The sequence below is a fragment of the Gopherus flavomarginatus genome, chromosome 3, assembly GCF_025201925.1.
Source record: "Gopherus flavomarginatus isolate rGopFla2 chromosome 3, rGopFla2.mat.asm, whole genome shotgun sequence".
Taxonomy (NCBI): Eukaryota; Metazoa; Chordata; order Testudines; family Testudinidae; genus Gopherus; species Gopherus flavomarginatus.
In genome coordinates this window covers 213,874,416-213,893,154 of record NC_066619.1, presented here as the reverse complement: position 1 = coordinate 213,893,154, position 18,739 = coordinate 213,874,416, and the positions used below count along the sequence as shown (strand labels likewise).

At 39.5% G+C, this 18,739-nt stretch overlaps 1 pseudogene; it reads right to left on the bottom strand.

Moving 5' to 3' along the window:
* Positions 1–18,159: 18,159 nt before the first annotated feature.
* LOC127048548 (uncharacterized) lies at positions 18,160–18,274 on the bottom strand (annotated as a pseudogene).
* Positions 18,275–18,739: the final 465 nt, after the last annotated feature.

Sequence of the window (18,739 nt, the reverse complement as noted above, 5' to 3'; positions counted from 1 at the left end):
GACTGTATCATTGCATCTACAGACCATATTCTCTTTTCCTCCCCTGCTGATTTGCATGCTATTTCTTTCAAGTACATATATCCATCTCTCTAATCTTCTTCCACTTCCTCTTTGCTCTCCACCATGAGCTCTACATCATCTGCAAAAGCATGCATTGGAGTGATACTCCGGATGTTTTGTGTAAGTGTATCAAGTACCAATGTGAACAAAGGGGGACTTAGTGTCGAGCCTTGATGTACTCTAACTCTTACAGAAACTTTTCAGTTTCTCCACATGGCCTTCTGACAGCAGTAACAGCCCCCTTGTACATGACATGGATGAGCCTGATATAGTCTTCAGGTATCTGTTTCATTCTCATACCCCACCAGACAAGTTCTCTTGAAATGCTGTTATAAGCCTTCTCAAGAGTGATGAACACTATATACAGGAATTTCCTCTTTTTGCTGTATTTTTTCACAAGCAATCTTAATGCAAATATAGCATCCACTGCTGGCTTGCCTGGCATAAACCCTAAATGATTGCCAACAATCTTTACTTCTCTTTGTAGTTTCTTATCAATAACTTTGTCCCAGATTTTCAGGGTGTGGCTCATGGATTTAATGCTACGGTAGTTATCATATCCTTATATTTCTCCTTTCCCTTAAATATTAGTACAAATTTGCTCTCTCTCAATCTTCATGACAAAATTAAACAGTTCTGTCACTATGTGCATGCCTACTTGCCCCAGGCACTTCCATACTTCTGCTGGTATGCCATCAGAGCCCAGAGCTTTATTTTTCCATGTTCGTTAATACTTCTGCAGTTTCTTATGGGATTGGTGCCACCAGACTCTCCTTTGGTTTTATCGTATGGCATGGTTCTCTTGGACTCTGTTCATTCAGAAACCTTTCAAAGTAATTTTTCCCTCATTCCTGTAGCTGATTCTCATGGATTAAAGATGGAAGTAGAAATATGTTAATGACTTTGGCGGGATCAATGTCTTTAACTGTCTTATTTCAGTTCTTTACCAGTCTCACCCTTCATTTCAAGACAGGCAGCATGTGACACTGGCAGACCAAGTGCCAGCTTTTAGCAAGACTGCAGGCATTAGCCAGACCAATTCACCTGTGTGTTAGTTTTGCTCAAATTAGGCAATAGTCTTAAGAATATATTTAGTGTTTAGACTTCATTAAATGCTTGTACATTGCTGCATGCATTAATCTCACTTGTAATAGCTATATTTCATATTATGAGAAAAATGAGTTTTGTTTTATAACTTTGAACAATTTATTTGAACTTGTGAACCCAGGCACAGGAATTGTTACCCTCTCCTGCCCATCCAGGAGGACTATCAAAATTTAAATAGGCCATTATAAGACAAAAGTTTGTTTACTGCCCCATCTATCCAAGGAGAAGGCCTTATCCCATAACTTTGAATGCTGAAAGAAGGAAATAAAAAGATGTAAAGAATTTTCATCTCTTTACTGTTTGCTTTCTCTGGCCTTGTGAGAGTCAAACTGAAGCCAAAGATCCCCGGTGCTTATCTCCTGGATCCACCCTTAAAGACACTGAGTTGACAGATATGTACAACTCTCACTCAGGCTTTAGATGGTAACTCATTTGTGTGTATATGTTTTCTTGCTTTAACTTGTAAATAACTCTCTTATTTCTCTTTCCTAGTTAATAAACCTTTAGATAGTTTATTACTAGGATTGGCTATAGGCATCATATTTGGTGTAAGATCTAGGGTAACAATTGATCTTAGGTAAACTATGGGTCTCTTGGGCCAGAGTGCAACATGAATAGTGTGTGATTTTTGGTGTAACTGACCATTTATCACTAATTCCAATTTGTCTGGGTGGCAAGATGGATGGGAGAGTCTCAGGGAACTGCCTGTGACTCCATGGTAAGATGCTAACAGTGATGCAGGAGTTCAGATTTGTTACTGGCTTGTTAAAATCTAATTATGGAACATACCACCAGTTTGGGGTGTCTGCCCTGAGCTAGGCACACATGGTTGTGAGCCACTCCAGACAGAGTGCTAGGCATATATACCTTCCATTGTTTTATCCTTAGCAGCTACCACCTCTTTCTTCACTATCTTTTTGGCTTTTTTATATTCCTGAGAATCCTGCTGTTGTAGTGTTACTTGACAAAGTTTAACACACTTCTGCTTCACGGCCTATCAAACTTTCTCATGCTACCACCAAATCTTATTGAGGAAAGAAGTCTCTTGCTTTTGTGTACTCAAACAGGCTCTTTGTACATTCTTAAATTTTGCTTTCAATATGATTTTTTTTGTAACTGTTCTCCAGCATTTTTGTTTTAAACTCCTTGCTAATGTTGTTAATCTTTTACCATTTGATTTTCTGTACTGCTTTGGACCATTTTCTTATTTATAGTCAAGAACCAGCATTTTGCATTGAGTTGCAGGGTTTACTCTGGGATAACCTTACAGTTTTTTTGGATAAACTGAGCTGAAGAATACCAGGAAGTAACCTATCTGGCTCTCATACTACCACTCTTATACTTAATATATTACTAAGAATGAAGAGCATTTGATTAACTACCACCAAATGATATTCTGGGCATATAAATATAGTTTCTACTTCCTTGTTCCTATGTCCATATCCATGGCTACAACATTACTTTTTGATCTGACTGCCTTTGTAAAGAGCTTTCCATTTTATGGCTGCAAAGCACTATAGAGGAGCTAGGTATTATTATTACTAATCATGCTGAGTCAGAAAGAGACCAAGACAGAGTGGAATTACTTGCAAATAAGGCTCTTCCTACACTAATTATTTTTTTTTAAACTCATTTCCAAAGGAATCCTTAGTTTCAGTGTCATTCAAAATGCAGCCACTAAGCCAAACACTGCACTCACCCCCATGAGCAGTTAATGTACTGAGGTTGGGTTGGGCATAAGTCATTACAGTATTTGGCCCAAAAGTTTAAGCTACATTACTGTAGTGCTATAGCAACATACATAACATTGTCTCAAAAGAGGAGGATATACCAAGTAAGTTGGAAGGGATTTTATGGTATTGATTAAGCTGCTTTCTAATGAGCTGTGACTGTGCTGTGGACATAATACACATACTATATTTGCTCATTATTTTTCAATATTTCATCTGTTGGGCTGCCGTGTTTGTTTGTGGTCTGGCTAGATTCCAGTTGATAAAAAAGTGTCTTATTTTACTCCATCCACTCTATCTCCCTGTCAGCTCATCAGCTTTGTTTTCTATCTTTTTTTTTTTTTGGTCTAATATGGTTCTAAGCACTGCCGGTGATGAGGCATCTATCACTTTCTTTGGGATTTTAGTCCATAACCATATTGATCTCACTGCAAAAGGGTTTTCCTTATTTTAAAACTTACATTTTTCCCTCCTTAATTTTACCCCATTGCTCCTGGAACATACATTTCCCTTCACAGGAACACACATGGGGGAGTAAAAGCTCTACAAGGTTTCCTCCTCCCCACCTCCGATGTTATGGCCAGGGCCTCCCCTCAGTCTCCCCCCAAATGCCTCTCTTTCCCCAGGAGGAAATTCCACAGTTTGGAAGAGGTGTCTGTCAAAGTTAGTATTTGTCATCATTAATTTTGCTATGTAATCCCAACAAGTTTAGGGTGAAGATAATGTGTTCCTCTTGTCACTGTTCCATCCCTATGCACTGAGGTTGCATTATGCCCTACGGGTAGAACAGACCCTCAAAACGGGGCTGCATGAAGTTTATTACATCAGTTTAAATCTGTGAGGGGATGATTTGTGATTTAATTATTTTCCTCCTTGATGACAGTACAGTGGCAATTATAAAGGAGAGAGATGAGCAGCAGTATTTAAGGGATGATAATTATTCCAGAAACTGGCTCATAAACTGGATAATCTTCTTTTTGATTCTCATGACATTTGGTTTCATCTTTTTCCTCCCAGTGACTTTAGTGCTCCCCCCCAAAAAATGCCAGCTAAAGAGCCTTGCAGACTGAAGGCCAATTCCCTTGTACGCAAGGGCATTACTGGAAAAAAAAGCTGAAGTTCACCTTCAAAAGTGATTTTCACATGTATGATACTGATCTGCAGAAGCTCTGCATGTCTTCTCAGTACATTTCCAAAATGCAACATTAAAAAAAAATCAATCCACAGATTTTCTTTAAATTGTTTATTTCATATGGTAGACGTGATGATGAAGAAAGTTATTCTGACTTGGAAATGGAAAGAAGAAAAGCTGGAGTAGTTTAGATTTAGCAAATAAGAAATGGCATAGGGATAAAAAGCTCTGTCTGTTTGCCTCAAATTTTATGAGACAATTCCCTGTCAGATGACTTATTTTGCTGGAGCTCAGCAAATTTAATCTGGATCCAAATCTTGGAATGATTTGACATGAAATCAGTGAGTAACACAGAACACAAAGTGGCAAAATCAACCCAGCTGATCAAATGACAAACTGTCAGGATCTGAAGTAAATAAAATAGTTTGATTTAAAATGAAACTAGATTGAGAATAAGGGATCCCATAGGCGGTGTGTGTGTGTGTCTTTCATTTGGGGAGGCTATGCCCAGGAGCGCCAGAAGCTCCCTAGAATTGGGTGGGGGGCAGCAACTCCAGGACTGTGGGCCTACCTCCCCACTCCTCCCTGAAGCCCCACCTCTGCTCCATCTCTACCCGTAAGGTCCTGCTCTTGCTCTGCCTCTTCCCGTGCTGCTTCTTCACCAGAGGCCTTGCCTGCTACTTGCTCCTCCCGTCCCCCTCCCCACACCATCACTTCCCTATAAGGCAGGAAAAAAGTAGGAGGGTATAGTGTGTGTGTGTAGGTGGGTTGTGCAAGGGGTATAGTGTCTGTGTAGGGTGGGGGGATTGTGCACGAAGTATAATGTGGGGGTGTTGGGTGGGGTGGTGAGTGTTAGACAGTCACATAACCCCATAGTCTGTGATCCTCCCTTCTGCCCACCCCCCATTTATTTCCCTGAAGAATCCAGTCTAGGGAAGTGCAGCCTGACTTCTGCTTATGGGAATTCAGTCATTCACCCCTCCCTGCCACAGCCTGGAAGGCACCTCTGTGAGAGCTATGCTGGGTTGAGTGGGTGCTGCCCTGGAGTACAGAACAAAGGCTGCCATTCTGCACACCCTCTCACTAGGCGATCTCTCCCCCTCACCCCGGCATTGCATGGTGGGAACAATCCACTGGGTTGTTGTGTTAGCACTGCCTGGGGGTGGTGGCTGATGCATTCCAAACACACCCAGCCCCCCTGTTCTGTGTGGCCCCCCAAAACATGGGGCTTCAGGAGGAGATGGAGAGGAGGAAGGAAGATGTGGACTGAGGGCAGAACCTCGGGGGAAAAGGTGCAGTGGTAGCCGGGCCCTGTGACAGAGCAGGGGCAGAACTTGGGTGGGACCAGAGCCCAGGTACTGATGCCTCTCTCCTCCTGCTTTGAGGGAGATTCTGAGGCATCTACACAGGGAGACAGACAGGCAGCGGGCCAGTGCACTTCCAGAGAGAGGTGATCCTAGCCAGCCTTTTTTTTTTTATTTTGGGGAGGTTGAGCCTCCCAGAGCATCTTATCTTTGCCACCCATGAGGGATCCTGAAGCTTCATATGTGCATTTTGAAAATTAAGGAACAAAATGTTAATTTTAGTGTCTGCTGGGTCATAAACACAGCCAGACAGAAGTCACAATAAGGCCCAATTCCTGAGAGGCACAACTGACTCCTAAGAAAGGAATATTATAGGCTGAAAGTCAGGAAAAGCTTTCTGATAGTTAGATCTTTTCTGTTGATCTGTGGAATAATCTCCCAAGCAAAGTGGTGAAAGCCCCATGATTATGTTTAAAACTCATCTAAACAAAGCATTAAAAATTTTTTGTAAGGAACAATCCTGCTGTTGCAGTGGGATAAAGCAGATGATGTAATAGATCTTTTCCATATCTCATGTCTATATCAAGGTAGGGACACAATTTTGTTCTTATATTACAAGCATGTATATTAGCTCAGGGAAAGAGAGACGCTGTTCGTATTTGAAATTACAGTATGAGTTAAATGCTACACTTCAGTTGCAGGGCTCAACAAGTGACTGAAACAGCCATCAAAAGAGTGATTAAACCAGGCATTGTCATCAATCATTAGGCAAAGTAAATTAGAACAATTTATTTATCTTTCATAAAGGGAACAGGAAAAAGGCAGTGAAAATGAAAGGCAACAATGATAGTAATTAATATAATGGACCAAATGAATAAAGAAAGAAGTCTGTTAAACTGAAACCTGAACTTGTGATGCTTAACCTTACTTTAAATATAATCTTAAAGCTGCCTTCTGAGGAAGACATTCCTCCCAGCTGTTTTCAAAGTTCTCCACTTCATGCTCTTTTATCTGTTTCTGGTCTCCTCTTCTGTGTTACTGCTCTTGCTTTTAGAGTTCTAGTCTCACATACTTTTTCATTTTTATTTAGTCCAGTGATATTCCTTATGAGGGCCACCTTGGCCTCACTTCTCATACAGGGTGCAGAAAGGGTTCAAGAAGCCTTCTTAACCCCTTGCACACCCTGCACAAGAATTGGGAACAGCATTGTCCTTGTACTATGGGGAGCTCAGGGACTGCTCACTCAGCACCACTCCCTCTATGCCCCCTGGGGAGTCACATCACTCCAAAGGGGCAGGTGGAGTTGGTGAGGGGCTGGAGCACCAGTCTGGCCCTCTACACTCAGACATACAGAATGGTCTGGGCACACCACTCACTAACAGGCATGATCTAGTTCTATACCTAAACAATGTTAGCGGTGTCTTATTTCTCCTCCGTGCTCAACTCCAAGCTTAGCTATAAAGAAACCATTCCAAGAAGACAGGTGGGACAGGAGATAACAGTCTTTAAAAACTCTATAGATCTTTCTTCTTGTTCTATGTGGATTAACAGACAGTAGGAGCCTTCTACTTGTCTCACAGCAGGGCATAGTGTGAGCTCAAACTTGCAGTTCTTTCTCTCCTATAAAGTGAAATTCAAGTTGAAATCAGTGGAGATACTCAGATGAATCGGGTGTGCAGCATTAGGCTCTTTATTACTTTAGTCCCTTCTATCAGGTGTCCAAGTAACAAGGGCTAGGTTAAATGTAATGTGTAGGAGTCTCTTAAAAATAGCTAAAATGAGTGGCTCATGCTATACTAAAACCACACTCACTTCTGGTTCTAGAAAATTTAAATCTAAATACTCTGGTCACTATTAATACTAACAACACTGTGCACCATAATCTTAACTCTGTTCCATTTCCACCCTCCTGCATACATCACTTTACCAGATTATTTCCCACCACCACCACCAGTAGTAGTTTTGAATGTTGGTTTAGTAGTTGGTTGTGTTGGGAAAGAGTAATTTGGTAAAGGATTGTGTGGAGAAAGAGCTAGTAAACGAGAGCTGGCATCCCCAGGAGACAGAGTTAAGGTTGAGGTGCATGATCTATGGTGCATGTTAGGTGTGGTGATTATAAGGTGCGTATTTGTTGTCAGAGGACTGGAAATTATTAAGTATTAACTTTATAGTTCCTTGCTTTTGTCGGTTTGTATCAATCATCTTGTCTATGGAGCAACCCCAATTGCTGCCTAAAAAAGTTTGTGGTTTAATTTCCTATTGTTAGGACCTGTTAGTAAATATTAACCCTTTCCCCCTCTTTTTCTTGTATATTAAATTCATTTGCATAGTAACTACTCCCCCAGAATCTTTTACAGTATTAGCAAAAGAATGTGTCTTAATTCTAAGGCACGGAGTGTTGGTTCTTAACCTGTGAGTGACCTTGAGAAATATGAAGAGTATCACATTTCAAAGAAAAATTTCAGACAAAGCCCAAATTCAAATAATTCCTATTAAAATTATGAAGAAATCAAACAAAATCTACACAGAAAAACTAACCCTGTGAAATTTCACCCTGATTGGCTACCTACTTTTAGGGGAAAATAGAATTTTGAACCCCTGCTGAGAACATAAGCCTAGCTAAGAAATTGCTACCATGCACCTTCATAGTAAGGCTCAAAAATGAATAGATATCCTTTTTGTCCATCTCAGCCCTGAGCACCTGTTCTGAGCCCACTTCTACCTTAGGATAGCTGACTTGCCCCATTGAATAACCTTGGGATGCCAGATTTTCACCCTGTTACATCCATCTGCAGTAACAAAACACATTTAATGCAGATCATGAGTGTAGAGTATGAATAAACTCCAGATGGTGTAGATGTGAGCACTTCACAGAACTCCTCTGCAGAATTTGCAAATAATACATGCCAGCAAGTAGAGAAGTCTTGGTTTTGCCTTTTCACTAATGGAGCCAGAAAGCAGTATATGCAAATTACTCTGAAGAAGATAGGAACATTTCCACAACTCTCCTACCTCAACTATATAAGGAGCCAAAGAGCTTCAGTTCTCACAAACCTTTTAACTCTGGACATGACAGATTTCATCTGTGACAGTCACAAGGAGATCACATAACTGATGTAATTTAATTCCAATCCTTTGTCTCCTGAAACAAACCATAGTTACAGCCATATGTATATTAACTACCTTCCTTTTCCTGTGTTCTCTCTTGGTCCATATTCCTTCTTTTTTTTATTTGCATTTTCTCTGTCTCATTTGACTTCTTGATGTTCAGAACATTGCCACCATCTACCTTTCGTTTTCAGCTCTGCTTCTCCTTACCCCGTACACTCATTCCTTTCAGGCATTTCTGTTTTACATCTCTGAGCTACAGTTGTTTGACATCCCTAACACTGCCCACTAAGATGGACTGTAAAGTAGAAAAAAAAATACCTCTGATAGCAAAGGTGGATCAGAGCACTTAATCTCTCAAAGGTAAAATGCTTGTGCAGGCTAAGATGCAGGCAGGAACTCCGCCTGTTTCTAGAAGACAAAATCTATTATGGAGTCATAAATATAGTTCTTTGGGGGGAATTGAGAGGCCAGTACCACATGTCACTGAACACTTCCTACAAGGGTACTGAGTGTCCTCAGTGCCTATTAGCTTCAGAAGTTAAGGGGACTTTGTACCTCATAGGACTGGGCTGCTAGTGATTTCCACCTGGAATCTGCAAATACTCCCCTCATAAGATACTTTGAAATCAGCAAGTGTTCTACTCAGGATTTACAAAATTAGATCACACAAGTAACCCAGACTTCATTTGGAGGTTTACAAGCAGAGATCTGAAATTTATAAAACCGTCTTTTAATACGAAGGGCAGCTGAAAATTTTATAGCAGAGAGCTTTATAATATTTATGGGGATTTCATTTTTATTATTTTTATTTTAAATCTTTATAATGTAGCTTACTTGTATCCCGTTTCTACTCAGATTGAAAACTCAATGGGCAAACGCCCATTGACTAAAACAGGAACAGAATTAGACACCATTGTGAAAAAAGTTACCAGTTTTTATTAGATGCAAATGTCTCTTAATTGTTAAGTCCAACACTCTTCAGAAGCTGCCTGCATTAGATAATGCAAGTCTGCATCAGTCTTGTAGAAATTTCTCTCATTAAAATACCACCTCCTTTACCAGTAATAAATAATAACACCACAAACCCGTCTTTCAATGGAGTAAAAAAGATCTCAGTCATTGAAAAGTTGGAATCCAGTTTACTTTTGGAGCATGCCTTTAAAAAGAAAGCTGTTTGTACCTATGTTTTAATCTTCGCGAAGATCAAATGAAAATATTCATTTGGTTTTTTAACTTTACTTTTTTATTTCATGTTAAATATATTAATAAATATTTTAAAACACATACAGAAACTCTCTGCCTGAAATTTAGAATCCCATTACAGATAAATGTCCACAGTCAATGTCTCAGACTCCAGCAACAGATGAAGATTATGATGCTTACCAATTCTTCAGACAAAAAACAAATATAATTTATGAAGCACCACCTGCAGTGCAGTGTAATATTAATGTCCAATGTTCTGGTTACCTGAGCTTTACAGAAGGTTATCATCAAACAGATATAGTTATTTAAATAACCTTTGGGTCTTTCATTCCATAAAAGCTTATTTTTGTCTCTGCTTACATAAATTATATAAATGTATTGTGAATCCATGGGACAACAATCTTTTCAGGTCAATCCACTCCTAATTACAGCTAATTAAAACATGCCAAAAAAAGGATAGAAATTTATCACATCTCATTTAACCTTTAAAGACAGTGTTAATTAGATGTCAGACTCAGTAACTCACATAATTGTTTGCTGCCAGTCTAAATTTAGTGAAAAAGTAAAATGCATTTAGAGACATTGCTGCCAGATAGTAGACTGGCACTGTTGAATTAGAGGGGTTAAAAGCTGCAGCTACTACAAAAATCCCAAATCACATTCTATTAAGAGCCTATAGTTTATTGGGAAAGATTTAAAAATAGCCAGCAGACTAACTCAGGGAAGAAGCCGGGGATCCATCCCCCTCTCTGGTGGTTTTTGAACCTTGCCTCAAAGCTCTCATCAAAACCTTCTCTGAATATGTCCACTGCCTTGTCTATTTTCCACAACAATTGCCCTCTGAATAAAAAGACTTGTCTCTTACACTTTAGTAATGTCTTGTCCTCCTTTAGCTTCAGTTTGTGCTTTCACCGTCAAGACAGTTTAATCTATAATAATTTTCCCTCTTTGGGGTGGATTTAGTCCAAGAGACCTAAAGCCTAATCCTGAAGCCCTGTCTAATGGGAGTAGTTCCCTTACTTCACAGGTCTATCCAAGTGAGTAAGGGCTACAGGCTCAGATCTTAGAAATCTCTGTGTTCTCAAAGACATGGTAAAGCATAGCAGTGGCAGGGAAATATTCCTGAGTATACCTGGAAAGTTTGGGGTGGGGGTTATGCCTTTATGCTTCTTGAAATATGATTGTGGTACCATCAGGAGCAACCCTGTTGTTAACTAATCAGTTGAAGTAGTAGGATGGACTGATCCTTTGCCCTCAACAAGATTTGGCAAAGTGGCAGCTACTTGAGAAATATCTGATCACGGAACAAAACAAAAACCCACCAAAACAGAAAAGATTGTAGTATTAATTTGAAGGTTTACATGTGATTTTTTCTGGAAAATTAACATTATTGATCTTCCTAAATATTCTTTTACATCCTCTGATAATTATGGACATTCATTCAATGGCCATTATGCTCCATTTCACATGTACCTTTGGAGAGAGACTCAGCTTGGGTATTCAACCTTGACAAATGGGGGGAGGGGTGTAGGAATGCTGTCTCTTGGCTATTTTGCTACCATCATCTCCCATCCCATCCTCAAAAGCCCTGTATTGTCTGAGCTTGGTAGAGGAAAGTCTCAGTCAGGAATGGTTGGCTGATCTTCAGATTTCAAGTCCAAGCATAAAATTTCTGTGCACACTGTGGAGTCTGTCTCCTTCGTAAGGTTGCTGAGGAGGAAACTGTGGTTGGAGGGACACTCCAGCTGCATTGTTCCTTCAGGAGCCATGCTGTCCATGAGAAACAAGGAATGGTAGGTGGCTAACAGTGCAGGTGGATCTTGGAGGTTTGAGCGAGTGACACTTCTTCAGGGTGGGCAGCAAATCTAATGCACCTGATAGTGATCAGGAAACAGTGTGGAAAACTCTGATTTTTCCACTCTCTGATATGGATTGTTCCTATGTAGAAGAGCATTGGCCCTATGTATAGCCACAACAAATGAAAGAAAAAGAGGGGAAGTGCCTCTAAACAGCCTACTAGAAATCACTGAAGGTACCACTTGAAAAAGAGCCGACAATCTAACCAATTACACAAGTCTGTGCACAGAGATACCAGGGATTTTACTCACTCTATTCCTCCTAGGTACATTCTCTGAATATGTATTTTTTTTCTTATTCCCATGCAGTTTTGTACCATATACAGATATTAGCTAGGGAAAAAAATACTTGTCAATGATCTTTGGAACCCTAAAAGACTAATTTTTTTCAGGTTCTGAGGTTTTGCTTCCAATCATTCACAAAATCAGTTCATAGCACAGTCAACATTATAAGACTACAGTCAACAAGAATGATAAAGGTATTTACTCATCACTATCCCCACTTAAACCAAGCAGCTAATAAGGAACACCAAGAAAACACACCAGAGCTATGTGTTTCACTAGGTTAAGCTGTTTTGGAAGACATTTTTGAATACATTTAAAAAATCCAGTGCGTTAACTTGATACTGTCCTTGATACTGTAATTGGATTCACATGGGCAGCCCTTTGTGCCTGGGAATTTTATACAAGATGCCTCCCACACACACACAGTGGACTGCACAGTTGCAGAATCGGAGCTAAAGACACTTGCTTAAATAAAATAGGAAGTGATGTGTGGAGTAGAAGCATCTATTGACTGTTTTTAAATAATGGCTAAAAATGAACTATTTGTTTCTAGTTCACAGTTCAAGATGAAAACACTATATACTAATATTATGGCTGTAGTAAATATCTCCACCCTGAAAGTAACAAACATGCTAGATTACATTAAGCAGCTACCTTGGAGTTCTCTCTGCTACCTTTTATATCCCAAATGCTAGCCAAAGTAAATGGGAATAGCCAAGGAATGTAAGAACAGGACCTTTTGGTTACAAAAAAGTCATCCCCTCTGTTGATTTATTGACTTTCTAGTTTTGTTGGACAAAAATGATCTTTACTGACTTCTGTGAAATTTCACAAAATGATTTCTTTTTTAGATTGACTTGAAACACTATTTTAAGAAAAAAAGTTTATTTTTTACACAGCCTACCCATCACTAGTCCACATAAAATATACCCTCTTCCCCCTCTTGAACATATACCCTGAAAAACAAACAAACATTCTTTTTTAATCCCTAATGGGACCTTACATTTGGATCCTTAGGCTCCAATCCTGCAAACAATAAGGTACATGCTTAAGTTTACTCACAGGAGTAAATTTAAGAATGTATTTTAATTATTTGAAAGAGGGGAACTTGTTCTATACCTTGATAAAACTGTAATGAAACCACCCTTGTGCTGAGGAATATTGAAAATGTAGACTCAGAAACAGTTTTTTTTTTAGCGAGAATTTTTAAGCAATCGATAATCTCGGGTGTTGTGCCGTATGACTGGAGGATTGCTAATGTAGTTCCTATTTTTAAGAAAGGGAAAAAGAGTGATCCGGGTAATTATAGGCCTGTTAGCTTGACGTCTGTAGTATGTAAGGTCTTGGAAAAAATTTTAAGGGAGAAAGTAGTTAAGGACATAGAGGTCAATGGTAATTGGGACGAACTGCAACACGGATTTACTAAAGGTAGATCGTGCCAAACCAATCTGATCTCCTTCTTTGAGAAGGTGACGGATTACTTAGATAAAGGAAATGCGGTAGATATAATTTACCTAGATTTCAGTAAGGCGTTCGACACGGTTCCGCACGGGGAGCTGTTAGTTAAATTGGAAAAGCTGGGAGTGAATATGAAAGTTGTAAGGTGGATAAGGAACTGGTTAAAGGGGAGACTCCAGAGGGTCGTATTGAAAGGTGAACTGTCGGACTGGAAGGAGGTCACCAGTGGAGTCCCTCAAGGATCGGTCTTGGGACCGATCTTATTTAACCTTTTTATTACTGACCTTGGCACAAAGAGCGGGAATGTGCTAATAAAGTTCGCGGATGACACAAAGCTGGGGGGTATTGCTAACACGGAGAAGGACAGGGATGCTATTCAAGAAGATCTGAACCACCTTGTAAACTGGAGTAATAGAAATAGGATGAAATACAATAGTGAAAAGTGCAAGGTCATGCATTTAGGAATTAATAATAAGAACTTTGGATATACGTTGGGGGCGCATCAGTTGGAAGCGACGGAGGAAGAGAAGGACCTTGGGGTACTGGTTGATAGCAGGATGACTATGAGTCGCCAATGTGATACGGCTGTTAAAAAAGCAAATGCGATTTTGGGATGCATCAGGTGGGGTATTTCCTGCAAGGATAAGGAGGTGTTAGTACCGTTGTATACGGCGTTGGTGAGACCCCATCTGGAATACTGTGTGCAGTTCTGGTGTCCCATGTTCAAGAAGGATGAATTCAAACTGGAACAGGTTCAGAGACGGGCTACGAGGATGATCCGAGGAATGGAAAAACTGCCTTATGAAAGGAGACTCAAACAGCTTGGCTTGTTTAGCCTGGCCAAAAGAAGGCTGAGGGGGGATATGCTCGCCCTATATAAATATATCAAGGGGGTTAACGTTAGGGAGGGAGAGGAATTATTTAAGTTTAGTACTAATGTAGCCACGAGGACGAATGGGTATAAACTGGATATTAGGAAGTTTAGACTTGAAATTAGACGAAGGTTTCTGACCATTAGGGGAGTGAAGTTCTGGAATAGCCTTCCGAGGGAAGTAGTAGGGGCAAAAGACTTTCCTGGCTTTAAGACAAAGCTTGATAAGTATATGGAGGGGATGTTATGATAGGATCGTCAATTTGGGCAATTGATCTTGAATTACCACCAGACAGGTCTGCTCAATGGTCTGCGGGGAGATGTTGCATGCGATGGGTACTGAGTTGCTGCGGAGAACTCCTTCTTGGGTGCTGGCTGGTGACTCTTGCCCACATGCTCAGGGTTTAGCTGATCGCCATATTTGGGGTCGGGAAGGAATTTTCCTCCAGGGCGGATTGGCAGGTGCCCTGGAGGTTTTTCGCCTTCCCCTGCAGCGTGGGGCACGGGTCGCTTGCTGGTGGTGTCTCTGCAGCTTGAGGTCTTCAAACCATTTTTGAGGATTTCAATAACTCGGTCCTGGGATAGGGGTTGTATAAAATTGGATGGGTGGGGTTCTGTGGCCTGCCTTGTGCAGGAGGTCAGACTAGATGATCAGATTGGTCCCTTCTGACCTATGAGTCTATGAGTTCTGACTGACTCGGGTATATTTCAAATAGGTGTGAATATTGCAGTAGATCTCTACCACCATTTCAGAAAGTGCATAGAGCTCCCCACACATTGGAAAATATCAAAGTCTGTTTGCAGAAGTTCACAGATATAAAATGAGTTAGATTTGTCCCAAAAAATTATGAGTCCTTTTCCCAGTTGTAGGCCCAATAATTACATGTAAAAGGCATTATCACCTTTCCTTCCTACTGACCTTTTCCCTCTTCCCATATGTAGATGTACAGCCACTGTTCATAGAAACAGCCAAACAAAATAATCCTATTTCATGTGTTTCTTTTAAAATGACTGTGACAGAGCAATCAGCCACTGGAAAATAAAGTCCAATTAATAAAAGAGATAATACAAAAAAGAGTATCCTAATTTTCTTTGAAACCTGTATTAAAACTTTATAGGAAACCTGATAAGGAGAGAACACTCAAATCAAAGGGTACGCATTACAGAGCTTCTTTCCTCCTACCATAATAATACAAAGTAAACACTGGGCACTCTTACCTTTAAGGCGTATTTATTTATAGTCAAGGTTTCCTCCGAAGAAGGCAGCAGAACTTGTTGGTAGATACTATCATTAACCTTGTGAGTGAACACGTGACTACTTCTGAATTGTGGGTTTATACTGCATCACTTAGTGGTACATTCCCAATGAGATGGCTGGGAAAACTACAGACACCAGTGTGTTATTCTTTTGAGTTAGGTGTTTCTAAGTCATGTTGGCTGTGTTAGTGTAGTCATTGGTGGCTGGTGTTGGTGACCCTATAGATGTGCTTAACTCTCTTGGCCAGAAGAAGTGAAAAAGGTAAACGATTTTTAGTGGTAAAAAACAAAAAATTGGGGACTATGGGATAAAATATTAGAGCGCTAGATGGAGCTGATTGGTGGAAACTAAACACGGGTGGAGTCAAGAGCCTCTAAAACTGGTCATCAGATCCTATGTAAATCAGTTGTGGGTGGATTCAGGATAGCACTTTCAAATCACAGCCCCCTTGAGTTATTTTGAATGACTAATAATGATCTGTTACATGGAATTTTGTAAAAAGAACAATTCCAGTTTATAATGGATTTAAAATTAAGAGAGAAAAACACCCCTTATTTTTCTGTATATTAGGCTCTTGACTTATTTCTGTCCTTCCTCTCTTCACTAATTTAAGCAAGTCTGTGATCCACAAATTCTGTGCTGCAGCTGTATTATGACAGTGACTCATGCTCTTTTGAGTTGATCATAGCTGATGGCTTCAGCATGAGGCAATAGCAAAGCATCCACAGATGTAAGCTGCTGTTCTATTAAACCTCATTGAGACAATCAGACAAATTTGGAATATAAAATGAAAATTCAGCTGAGGATAAGCCTAATACGGATCCAGTAGGACAAACTTGTATTTTGGATGTGAATGTATTGGGACTTCACCACTGCAATTAACAGTTCAGCTAAGAGTCACACAACTCTAATAAAGCCAATTAATTTGCCTCTGAAATAGTAAAACTGGAGCTAAATTCTTCTTTCATTTACACTTGTGTAACCCTGAAGTCAATGGACACAGTCCCCAAGTTAATGATTGTGCTCACTTGTGCGTGCACAAGAACATTAGCTAGATATGCTTCCTAGCACTCCCTTGAGTACTGTGGAAAGGTGAAGATTCCCATGACCTTCTCTCCTTGTGTTTTTTTTTAAATACTATTCATTTAATGACTTTGTAGAAATATAATTCTAACAGTTTTTAACACACACTCTTCTGTTCAACCACAAGACAGAATTTTGCCCTAAGAGATCACTAGATTCTATATTAGTCTTGTTATGTATTCTAAAAACATAGCATTGTTTGTTTCAGGGACATTGAAACATGCAATTAGTTATTTAAAGAATAATGCTTATAGTACTGTGAGCATGATGATCATGTAAAATGTACAATGCTTGTAGCAAGTTACTAAAATAAGATTTGTTGTATGCATCCATCCTTACCAGAAAGTGTGTGCTAAAAAACAAACAAAAGATGTTTTCAGAGTAACTCTGACTAGAATAATAATCCAATGTGCACACCAACACTACTATATATTCTTTACTCAAGAGAAAGTAGGGTGAAGGGCACAAGATTAGGCTTCTTAATTTTATAGTGATTTAATCTTTAACATCAATTAAAGACAAGCATTTTTTAAAACAGTGCAGTTATATATTAAATATGATAACCATCTCAAACTATTCTGAGAAAACATGATTACTTTTGTAAGTGAGGATTGTCTGAACACAGTTTAGGAATAACTGCCTTCATCAGTCTAACCATCATTCTTATCTATGTATGGCTTCATGATGAAGCTTTAAAATATGTTTATTATATTTCAAACTCCAATCAGTAGGATATAAAGATTATAGAAAGCTTTTTTATTTTTCCATTCAAAAAGCATATAGCAGTACCTAGCCTTCTTAGTCCAAGGAAACTATGTAATGGATTTTGTGAGTTCTTTATTACACATATTTTCAGAACAGACAATTTATTCAAACATTTAACTTTTTGATCACCATACTCCAAAGCCTGCTTCTTCTCTATAAATCAATGCAGAGCACCTTGAAGTCATTTATACTGTTTTCATAGGTTACAATTCCCATTAGCTTATTTTATAGCTGTGAAGAGCTTTGTCTGAGTTCTCTGTGCTCCTCATTTGCAGAACAGCAAGTGGTAAGTAGGGTTAAAGACAGTACAAAGATTAAGAAGGATGGAGGGCAGAGAGAGAGAGAGAGACCTTTAGATTTAGTTAAAGGGGGTGAGAAGGGATCATGCTCAGGGTCATTTCTACAGAATGAAGATGGGGTGAAGGAGACAGTTGGAGGAAAGGAACTAGTCAAGATCATGTAGCAGGATTTTGTTTTAAAAAAGAGGAACATAGGATGGAAGGTGTAAAGGAAGAATATAAACACTGAAGATATGAAGAAAGATATAATGAAGCTATAGCTGTAAAAGTGAAAGTAGGAAAAAATAGAGTGTTATGGTACTGTACTTTTTATTACTACATTTTATTTTAGAAAAAGCTCTTTTATAACAGTTTGAATCCATGGTTTTAATGGTGCCTGGTTATTTAGGAAAAAAAACAAATAAAAATTTCCTCACTGCCTGAGACATATTGTATGGGAGCATTCTTGTTCCTGTAAGCAATGCTGATAGGTTTGGTGCCTGATTTTGTTAGATCATAGAATATCAGGATTGGAAGAGACCTCAGGGCATCATCTAGTCCAACTCCCTGCTCAAAGCAGGATAAATCCCCAGACAGATTTTTGCCCCAGATCCCTAAAGGGCCCCCTCAGAACCCTGAGTTTAGGAGGCTAATATTCAAACCATTGAGCTATCTCACCCACCAATTTGCATGCCATCCTTGTGCAGGGGCCATGCTAATCTTCTCTGTATCATTCCAATTTTAGTATATGTGCTGCCTAAGATGAGTCAGGCTAGGGGCATCATCACTTTTTTGCACGATTGCATGTGTGGGTGCAGGCACAGAGAGATGGGGCCAAAAACACAGGGAGGGAGGGAAGTAGCTAGACATCAAACAGCATTTTCTTTCCCCTGAGAAGTTGTTCATCTCCTCTAGAGAAGTTCCTTCATGCATATCTGCAACAAATGTCAGGATAAGGAATTACACAAAATTAGGAGATGCCAGCAAGATCTACCCAGCTCTACATCCTTTTCAGCTAGGTACATTAAGTTGCTGTAGTCCTGGGTCTTTTTGGCTGAGGATTAAGAAATGAGACCTGGTTTAAAAATTTCAATCAAACATTTTTCACGAGAAAATGGCCTTTTTGATTAAATTAAAATCTCCACAGGAAATGGCTTTTGAATGACATTTTGAGTTTGTGTTGGAAAAAAAAAACCCACTCAAATAGAGTTGTGTTTTACCAAAAATGGTTGGTTTTC